Source organism: Mauremys mutica, unplaced genomic scaffold, assembly GCF_020497125.1.
Source record: "Mauremys mutica isolate MM-2020 ecotype Southern unplaced genomic scaffold, ASM2049712v1 Super-Scaffold_100033, whole genome shotgun sequence".
NCBI lineage: Eukaryota > Metazoa > Chordata > Testudines > Geoemydidae > Mauremys > Mauremys mutica.
The window spans coordinates 507,520-515,767 of record NW_025423255.1 but is presented as its reverse complement, the minus strand read 5'-3'; the positions used below and the strand labels follow the sequence as shown (position 1 = coordinate 515,767).

The window sequence follows — 8,248 nt, the reverse complement described above, 5'->3', positions numbered from 1 at the left end:
ACAGCGGAAGAAGAGGACAAGGTGACGTACTGGCAACCTCTCCCTTGTCCTCTGACAGGCCTACTGTGCCTTTGGATTTTTCTAAAGGAATTCCGACATTAAAGACCTCTTCCCTTTATCATGCTAAACCACAATTGTTTTTGGGGAAGGAAAAAAGATACTTTCGTTCTGCAGACACCTCCAGAGTCCAGGGATTCCTGACTAAAAGAGACATTAAGAACTGGCCCTGGTGGAAGAAACGAAGCATCGTTCATTGGCAAGGAGGGAACTGTGGGGAGCGTGCTTGGGAATGTGGGGTTGAATGGTGGCTTGGATTTCTTCCAGGGGCAGGGCTCTGTGCTTATGGACAAGTACCCTGGGGATGTACTGCCCTCCCTAATTGGCTTTCAGATGATGACTACCGAAAGCGCCTTGCTACCACAAAGGTTACCCCCACTAGCCCCTCAACCCTGGCCATCACTTCTGTAATTTATCCAGATATAAACAAACTTGTATATTCTAATGAAATTCATTGGCCGAGGCCTTCCCATCTTAGTGATTTATTAGAATATTGCTCAGAAAGACTATTTTTTAAAGTTCAAAAGAATTCATATGAGAGATCAATTGAGTGGAAAACAAATGGATCAGTGAAAATAGAGATCCATAATATTACTGCAAATCTGCCCCAAGAATTTATAAATGAAATTGATGGGTTCCATAGTGACGTAGATATGATGGTTCTTCCTGGAATTTGTGCTATGTTACCTAACAGGGGCCCTTATTGTTATTTGGTTACCCAATTAGTGAATAATCAAACGACTACCCAAAGAGTTTGTTCTGCTACTGGAAATTTTACCTGTATTGAGACCATTCCAGTAACTGATAATGTGACCTGTACTTTATTGCAATACACTCCCTCTTATGCTATTAATGTTAATGCCTCTCGGAAATATATGAAGGTCTACAACCAACAGATGTGGTATAGACCTACGCTGAGGGGAAATGTAGCAGAATATCGGTGGACTGTACTTAACACTACACTAGGGACTGTGAAGTTTACATTGCCTTTATCTAGTTTTCAGATCACCTCTACGTATCCAAATTGTTCACAAGGGACTGCCATTAGATTAGCACAACAGAGGGCCTGGGTTATTTCCTCTAGAAAGAAGAGGGATCTGACCGAATCCTTATGGGATGGGGCCAATTCTGCCGCTGCTGTTTGGAATATTTTTAAGAACCAGGAACATGATGAGAAATTGGGCCAATTAGAGAAGGCCACCGGCCTAATTTCTGGGGCACAGCTAACCCAAGTGCAAACCGGAGTGGGTGAGTTACATGTCATTTCCGCCCTTAGTTCTATGACCCAGAAGTTATTGAGAGAGATGGTACTGAATATCACTGAGGCTGGGAAGGCATTGCAGTGGGATCTAGCATGTTCGGAAATTCAGGATTTCCTGAATGACCAGCTGATGGCCATTCGGAATGATCTAGTGCACCAAGCTTGGCCCACTGCCCTTACAGACACGTCAGGAGTACCATCTAATCTGTGGCCATGAAGACATACTTGGAGACTTTCTGGATGGAAGTGTGGACGTTCACAGTGCTCCTTCCAAGCATATGGACCGGTTAAGGGGGTGTGGGCTCCCACATACCGAATCCTACCGGGTCCATGGGGAGGATGCATGTGGGATTGGGTGATTTACTGAGATATCTGGGAAGTGAGACCGCCTGATTCTCCTAATCGATTTTTAGTTAGTGCTCCTGGGATTACATCTGATATTTGGATGGGGTTAGGTAATCTATGGACATTTTGGCCGTTAGAACCACCACAGCTTCAGTGTATACGGAAGCTGAAGCCAGGGGAAGTTGTCACTGTTTATGACAATATTTGCTGGGAGGGTAGAGGTCACGGAACTACCCTGACAGGACACCCACTTTTTCAGGCTAATGATAGCTGTGTGTACGTTAATGCCACCACATTACAAGATATACATATTAATCTTACCACTGCTGCAGGCAATCATGTCATTTACTGGCCTGCAGATAGAATGTTGCAAGTAGCTCTTAGATTTCAGGTATACTTTAATTGGACTAGAGTAGTGCCTGATCGGTTTCAGAATTTGCTTTCATTGTTACCAGAGGTTCACAGAATCTCTACATTGCAAGGGCAAATTCACATGCTTCAGAATATATATCGTGCTGAAAAGAATGCCTTTCATACAGCTTATAGAGTGTCTACTTTATGTACTAAGTATGATGTATTGTGCTTTGTAACCGAAACTGTACAACAACCCCATTATTTTATTTCTATGGGAATGTTATTGTTTGTAGTGTTGTTAGTTGGTTTAGGATTATGTTGTTGTTGTTGTAAATGACATAATGATGGTAATAATACTTTTCATGTTCATGCTAATCATGCGTTGTCATTACATCCCATGAAAACCCCTAAGGTTGACATATCTGCTGTAGAATCTGAAATCCACGGTTTAATGCAAATTGAGATTTGAAATATTTGTTGTACTAGAAGTACAAAATGGGGGAGTGTGGAAGCCAATTAATAATTAACAAGGATTTGAAGGGATCTTAAATGTATGTTAGTTAAGTTAGCATGAGTTGGCTAGCTGTGACCCTAATGATGTGAGATTTGTAGAAGCAAGATAATGTAAGACAGAGTGAACTGTGTGAAAGTTATTACGACCTTGCAATGTGCAGTCTTGCTTTTTTTCTCTTTTTGAGACAAATAAGATAGCAAAGAAGCTTATGTATAAACAAATGCGAATGTTTTCTTTTACTGTCTCCATTACTGTTAGCTATTGTCTGTAACAAAGGTATAAATGCTTGCTGTGATTGTTTACTAATTGAGAGAGACCTGTCCGGGGCAAGGGGCAACCCTGTTTCCTAGGACACTCTCTCCCTCTATTGTAATTACTAGAAAAAAATAAAGTATTTGATTTTGCTGCACCCAAACAAAAAGCGAGAACTGAGTTTTTCTTCGACAATAGTGACACTGCGATTGAAGGGTGATTTAAGGTTGTAAAAATTGTTAAAAACACTGAGCTTAAACTTGAACTGCCTGTTATTAAAGGCTGGTTTCCCCACGTCAGTTCCATAAGCTCTGCTAGAAAGGCCCTGGGTTCTCTCCTGCCTCGGTGGGAACTAGAGGGAATCAGCCCCTGCTGCCCTTAGCTCCAGGCTGATTTTTCTGGGGAGGGGGCGTGGAATTTAGTTGTTTGCTGTTGAGAAGGGAGCCAGGCCAGTTCTCAGGGAACGAGAACTCCCAGCATCTGCCCAGCCCAGCCCAGGCTACTGCCCTGTCCCAGCCTCTGTTCCCCTGGGGGCCCTGCATGTTTGACTCTAGAGCAGGCCGGGAGCAGCAGCTGAGGCAGAGGACACCTGGGCTGGGCAGATAGGAGGAAGGTTAGGAAGTGGAAATGGTAAAACCGCAGTGAATATTACCTTGGACTCGACGGCATTTCTCCATTGGTCTGTCTGCTTTGGGGCAGGGACAATGACACGTCCTGCTGCATTCGTCATTTCAAAGGGTGGTTTAGGATTTTCATTCTCCGACACGGTGCACAAAGCAGGACTTAACCCAGGGTGCAAACGAAATGAGCCACTCACAGGTTCTGGCAGCCACAATGAGCCTTTGGTGCGAGAGCTCAGACCTGCCCCTGTCCCAGAGGGAGGGGGGGTGTCTACAAGGGGCTTGGACCACTGATCTATCAGTGCCTAACTCCCAAACTTTCAGTAACTCTATTATCAGTGCCCGTGAGTGTAATTTAAACCATGAGAAAAACCACACTAGGCTAGACCAAAGGCCCATCTAGCTCTGAATCTTGTCCTCTGACAGTAGCCAATAGCAGGTGCCCCAACAGCCACCACTGGGAGTTGAACCCAGGATCGCCTGTTTACAAGGCAGGTGCTTTAGCCAGCTAAGCCACAGTGCCTGCCTGAGTGTAAGATATAGTGTCTGCCCACACCTGACTCCCTGCCATCTCCACCAGGACCTGACAAGCTTTTCTTGTGTTTGGATTCTGCAAAGCAGAGGAGCAGGTGACGTTTTCCTTGCAAGCTGTGTGTGTGAGTGAATCTTTGGCCAGGTCTGCACTACAAAGTTGTTTCAGCAGAAATATATTGCTCAGGTGTGTGAAGAACACACAACACTCCCTCGGTCGGCAGCTTGGTGTGGCTGGTGTACACACTGCAATGCCATGTCTGGTGACAAAACTGCCCTATTTTGGTGACAAAAGAAAACCACTTCGATGAGAGACCTAAATCTTTTTGCAGCAAACTTACAGTGACAGAGTGCCAGTGTAAATGCTGCTGGTCTTTAAATCACCATAACTGGCCTCCGCCAGTATCCCACAATGCCCGCCGTGAACTCACCTGCCCTGCATTCCTGCTACAGAGGCTGGGCCTCTCCCCTTTCCTAGCTCCAGGAAGTTCTGACAGCTGAGCCTGCTGCTCTGCTCCGGCAGCCAGGAGCAAATCACTGCCGTGGAATGCTGCTCTCCGGCACTGCGAACACAGAGCAGGGTGGTGGGAACTTCCATACATGGGGGGGCCACCGGCATCCGAACTGTGACACCCCATGACACCCCTTCCCTTGAGAAGGCTCTTACCTTCTAAACAGGGACGGCTGTTTTCTAGCAAAATCACTAAAAGGAAAGGAGAAAACTCAAAAGAGGCTCCTCCTGGCGCTCACGTCCGTGAACCCAAATACTCCCTCAGTCCTCAGAGAGAGACCTGGAGAAGGAGACTTGCTGGAGCAAAGCCACAGGGGTCTCTGAGGTTTCCCTGGCCCCTCGCCCTGGTCCTGCCTGGCTGATGTCAGCATCTCTCTGTGAGGTCACCACCTCCCCACCGCCTTGGACCAATAGTCTGAGGTCCTGCAAAAGGCCTTTGTGATGTCACTGCCACACCCCTCCCTTGCTGGGCTAATGTCCTGCCCCTGGCCAGGCACTTTGGAGGTTTGAGCTACTCCCTGTGGATCACCCCACTCAAGGAGCGTTCGTTCTAGGCAGCAAGCCGGCTGGACAGGGAAACATCAGACGCTGCTCCCAATGCTACACTCAGTTTTTCAGAAATTAGTCAACTTTATGGCCAGAAGAGACCATTAGAGCATCTAATCTGACCTCCTGCATATCACAGGCCTCCTGTATGACACAATAGCTACTTTTGAGGCAAACACATTCCAGAAAGGCATCTTGTCTTCATTAAATGACATCAGGAGATGGAGAATCCACCACTTTCCTTGGTAGCTTGTTCCTGTGGTGAATCATCCTCGCTGTTGAATTTTTGTGCCTTAGTTGTAATATGAATTTGGCTCTCTTCACCTTCCAGCCATTGGGTCTTGTTATGCCTATCTCTGCTAGATTAAAGAGCCCTTAAATACCCAATCTTTTCTCTCCATTAAGGCACTTCAATTAAGTCACCTTTCAATCTTCTTTTGATAAGCTAATCAGGTTGAGCTCTTTCAATAGCTCACCAGAAGGTATTTTTTCCAGTCCTCAGAACAAAACTGGAGGCTATTCCAGTATCAGTCTCACTGATGCTGTCTCACCTCCTGTGACGTTATTGACATAATCTGTAACTGTATAGATCACCATTGCGACCACTGTTCTATATTTGCAGCCAATATTACAGAGAAGTGGTCGTGTAAGGGGTCCATGGAGAGGTTCTGACTGGCTGATTATAATGATGCTATCTCTAGATGTGTATCATTTTTGTAGTTGACGTTATTAATATTGGCTCTATGCTGTCTGTATTTCAAACTTGTGATATGCTTCTGGGAAACACTCGGGACAAGTTGGTGTCAGTTCTGCCTAGCCTGCTTGATGGCCCATTAAGGACCATCAGCTATACAATCGCCCCATTGAGAGAAGGCAGATACGCCTTGTGACTCAGCAAGGTCTGCAGGGACCTGCCTATGGAGAGAACTAAGGTTTTTCTATGCCACGTGCTGGACAGAGTGTCCTTGGGACAAAGAAAGCAAAGACCACATGGCAAGAGACTATAAAAGGCTGATGCCTCGTCTCCAATCCTGCTTCATGTCTCTGGAGGGACTTTGCTACAAACTGAAGCTCTGTACAAAGGACTGAATGACCCATCCCAGTGGGGGATGTACTCTAGAGACTTGATTTGAACCTGCAGCTTATTGCATCACTGCTACAAGCCTGAACCAAGAACTTTGCCATTACTGTATGTGAAAGGTTAAAATCCATGTGCATTTTATATAACAACCTGGTCTATGGCTTGTGCCAGCTCTTTTCCAGACCCAAAGTCCAGAGTATGGTCAAGGGACCAGAGGCCTAGCAAATAGTGACCAGCTAAGAGAAAGCTGGGTAAACAGAAAGCCTTGCTTGCTGAGATAGGCCTGGTCAGCATATTGCCAGGTGTTGGAGCTAAGAACTAAATAATTGTTTCTTATTCAGAGTTGCAGATTGAGCAAAGAATCCCTGTTCCTATTGTGTTAGTCTCTTCTGTAGGGAGACGTTTTTTCCCACAGAGCCAACCTTGAGTTTATGAAAAGTTGGCACATGTCAGTATAAGATATGGCATCCTTCCACCTCCCTTCCCAGGGACCAATGCCTGCCTTAAGACACACAGAAAACAATCTTTATTGCCATATACTTTCACTGTTTCTTTGCTTTAACCCCTAGGAATGTACCTGTTGGACAATCAAAGGAGTTGTTCCATTCCTATTGACCTCAAATCGGAATTCAACATATATATTTTATACTAATAACATATTATCAAAGTATTAATGAAATGTTAACTTGCTAACTTGAGACCATGGGTGGAGACATTATGTGACCTGTTAACCATTGGCTACTGTGCTATCTTGTCTTGCTGCAAAACCTATCCTAGGGTTTGGAACTGCCTACGCCGTCACTTTCCCCCACCCATGGAAAATCTATATATTCTATTGTAATTAATTAATTAATAGTGTCTCTGAGCCTAATAAGCCCACTCCGCCAGCACTGTGTGTAATAAACTCCTATTCTTTTCCTCTACACAGTGGAGATTTGTGTCCTTCAGAGACACCTGCTGAAGAAAGAGGAGATTCAGCATCCAGCTTGGCTGAATGTGTCTCCTCTCCCCACAGCTTGGTGATTTTTGAGGAAATGGAGAAGACTGCCTTTGCCTAGCTGTACATCGCTTGCAAAAGAAACAGGTCTTTTTGGTGACAAGAGTTGAAAGGAGCCATTAGACAAATGTGGAGACAGGATAAATGTCCCCTAACTGAACTGGCATCTCTGGATGCTGAAGCCACAACACAAAGTGCTAAACAGTATATGAGAATGGCTGGTGTCAGAAGAGTCTCTACCAAAGCCTTTCCCACCAGCAGGGGCCTCTCTGTGCACAGAACTCCTGGTAGCGTGATGGCTGCAGGCAGTGGAGAACTCTATTTTGGCATCTCTTTGTCGGTGAACATCTGCAGTGTCTGTTTAAAGGTCTCTGGATAGTGATCTTTGGGAAGAGCTGGCTGAAGTGACTTCCTAGTAACCAGGAGATCCTGGCTTGGCCTGCCAGTTCTTCCTTGCAAGTCTTGAGGAAAATGGGGAATGGCTGTAGTTTGGAATTTGCAGGTGTTGTCCTGGACCATCAAATGGAACAGTTGCAAGTATTTTCTTGAGGCAGGCATCATGGCTTAGCTGGCTAAAGTACCCGTCTAGTAAACAGGAGATCCTGGGTTCAACTCCCAGTGGTGCCTTGTTCTATGACTTTTGTCTCCTCTGCTCACATTTTCCTGTGTCTTTCCGGGAAACAGAAGAGACCTCCCTTGGTATCCAAGTAATTGCTTGCTAAGGAAAAGGTTTCTTTGGAGAGAAACATTGGAAAGAATCAGATCACAAGCCTGGAGTTGATGAAAAGGCTGCTGTGACTGGCATTAGCATGGTGGTTGCTTCAACTACAATTGCTGCAACACAAGAGCCTGCGCCACACGTCCTTGTGATTCGCTGAGGATATCTGCACACAGATGTCATGTCATCTTCCTTTTGATTGTCACTGATGAAAAATGGAGCCGCTGGGAGAAAAGTCACAGAGGCACCTGCCAGGTAAAGTGGAGGTTAGAGATGCAGCACCCAGTAGTGCCTTGCCAAATGTGTCCACTCCTCCCACCTTTTGGTCAATCTTTTGAGGAAACAGAGAGGACTGCCTCTGCCTTGCAATGCAAATGCTTCCAAAAGAAAACGGTCATTTTTTCTGACAAGTGTTGGAAGGAGGCACCTAAGAAATGTGGAGACAAGGAAAAGGTCGCCAT

The 8,248-nt window shown here is 45.5% G+C and overlaps 1 non-coding gene across 1 annotated transcript; it reads left to right on the top strand.

Annotated features, from left to right (window-relative positions):
- Positions 1-7,622: 7,622 nt before the first annotated feature.
- TRNAT-AGU lies at positions 7,623-7,696 on the top strand. The gene has a single exon. It is a non-coding gene; the product is annotated as a tRNA-Thr (tRNA).
- Positions 7,697-8,248: the final 552 nt, after the last annotated feature.